This window comes from Myotis brandtii, unplaced genomic scaffold (genome assembly GCF_000412655.1).
Source record: "Myotis brandtii unplaced genomic scaffold, ASM41265v1 scaffold923, whole genome shotgun sequence".
Classification (NCBI taxonomy): domain Eukaryota; kingdom Metazoa; phylum Chordata; class Mammalia; order Chiroptera; family Vespertilionidae; genus Myotis; species Myotis brandtii.
In genome coordinates, this window is record NW_005371804.1 from 1091734 (window position 1) to 1094429 (window position 2696).

Consider the following 2696-nt stretch of genomic DNA (forward strand, 5'->3'; position numbering starts at 1 on the left):
CGCGCTGCCCTGGTGGCTCGGCCAGGCCACTTCCGTCCCGCCCAGGGTTTCCGCTCACCCTTGCCCCGTCGGGGGACAGGCCCCTGCTCAGGCACCAGGAAGCTGTGGCTCGGCATGACTGTCATTTCAAGGTGTCCACGAGGCAGGGGCAGGGGCAGAGGGAACAGCTTGTCCCTGGGACAGCAGCGGCTCCCTCGCCCGGTTTCCTGGTTAGGACAGTCATTCAGGTCCCCTCCTTCGGGTGTCCCCACCTCAGGTACCTCTCACCTGTCCTCCCTGCCACTTCCCCTCATGAGCTGTCCTACAAGGGACCAGCCCGCCACAGATGACTTCCAGATGCCTCCTGCCTCGACACCTGGTGGCTCTGATCTCATATCATGTTGGAGCAGATGGTAAAGGGCTATTTAATCACCTAACTCGGTTGATAAGTGTTTCCAGGGAAAGAAAACACTGGTGGGCGGGCAGTGCTCTCAAACTGGCACAGGAATGACAGGCACCCTGTGAACAGGAGCACCCACTCGGGGTGGGGGCGGGGTCTGCAGTCCTAACAGGCTCCCGGGGGCTGCAGGTCCTGTGACTGCCCATTGGGGACCAAAGGCCGCCATGGCCTCTCTCCTCCCACCCTCATCATCAGACCCAGCGGTTCTCAGCTGGGAGCAGCTGTGCCTCCCAGAGACACAGTTTTTGGTGTCACAATTGTGTTCGCTTTATAAAGGAACACAATAAGCCAGGGGAGTTGTCGTTGGCCGTGTAGGGGACAGAGAACAGGAACAATGCTAAGCATCCTACCACGTGCCCAGATTGAAAACCCTACATCCTAACTCGGTAGCATCCAATTCTGTCTGTACATTAGAGTTACCTGGAGTTCTTCTTAAAAGATCAGTTCCGAGGGTCCCTCCTAGACCATGGCATTGGAATCTTGGGGTGAGGCTTTGATTCTGTACTTTCAGACGCAAACTGGGATTCGAATGTGCACTCCCGCTGAGAGCCAGCGGCCCCCACCAGCATCGTCTGAAAATGTGAAAACCGTGGGCAGAGGAAGAGGGTTTGTATTTAAGGACTTGTTACGTTGCCCATAATTGCACAGCACACATTTTTGCTCACACTGGCCGACGGGTGTGTGTGGAGTAGCCGGAAGAGACACCACTTACTTCCTGTGGTTCTGCTCTGTCAGGACCTGGGGATCTGAGGGCCCCTCTGTGTGTATGGTGTATGGTGTTGTGTGTGTGTGTTTGGGGGGGGGGGGTCCTGCCTCTGCCCTGGTGCAAAGAATTGCTAGCTGGGGTTCTCTCCTTCTCCCCTTCCAGGAGCCCCATTCCACAAGACATTGGTCATTATTGGCTTCCAACACCTCAGCGACTGCAGGGGAGCTTTTATTTCATCTTTATGGAAACTGTGGAGGTTAATAACAACCATCACCATCGTGTGATGTTACAGGTGAGAAAACTAAGGGCCAGAAGGATTAGTGGGCTAGCTAGGAAAATGGCAGAGCTTGGAGAACCAAGAAGAGGATCATTCTTTTTATAGAGGGAAGTGGGAGTTGGGAGGGCCTGTTACAAACAGAGTTCATTGGAGGAAACTGGGAGTTTCAGCTTTTCATTGCCTGAGTTGTGACAATCTCTCATTGGCTGGGCTGTTGCCAGGCAAGGAGAAAATCTTCCTTCCTCCTGCTAGGGTAGTCAAAGAGAAAACATCTTCCTATTGGAGATGCAAGGTTTGTCTTTTCCTCTTTGGGGTAATTGAGGATGAGTGGTAGAGCATGAGAGCTCCCCCTACAAGCGCTCCAACTTTAATTGAGGTTTTCTTTATTAATTTTCAGAGCATCAACCCCCTTTTCCTGACCCTTGTTGCCTGAACTTGAATGAAAATTACTGATAGGAGCCAAGAGCATTATTTTATGTAGCAAGTGTTCCCAAAATACCAGTTTATTATTACTCTCAGTTGAATACAGTTGGAGGCCTTTGAAGATCAGGCCTCCAAAGAGATAAGATTTATACATAACACATGGTATGGAAACATCCCCACTGACAAGTCACTTAACCTGGGATTCTCGGCTTCCTCATCTGCAGGTTGAGAGTGTGGAGAGCAGACTCCCCATAAGAAGCCTCCTTCTAACTCTCGGAAGGTCGTGACCCTCGGTTTAGCTCAGCACTGCCCTTATAGACCAAGTGCTTGAGCGCCACACCCCAGAGTTATGTGTTGAAGCCCTACCCCCACAGCCCCTGCCTTCCAGAAACCCATAGGCCCAGGTGCCCCTGACATGCCAAGAAGTCATGAACCCCACTTACAACAAACACACGATGATCCTGGGTGTGGGGGCATGGATCAGAAGTAACTGGGGCAGCATTTGCTCAGAAACATTTTAATCTGGAAACTAACTCGAAGGCACTTGAACTGAGGCTCCTCAAACATTTCCTGTATTTATTTTTAATGAGACATGATTATGAAAGGGCTGAGGATGGCAGTGCAGGAGCTAAGCCCCGACTTGAAGGAAGCGGAAGCTGCTGGAGAGGGGGAGGTGGGGGGCGGAGCCAGTGGACAGCCAGGGCACCAATGGGGCTTCCTGGGGGACAGCTCACACTACAGCCAGCCCCACGTGGGCCTTTTTACATGTACTTCCCAGCCTCGGGAGCTTCCCTGGGGGGCTCCCATGGAGTGTCGTTGGGTTGTGCAGTTTCAGCAGCCAGAACCCTAGG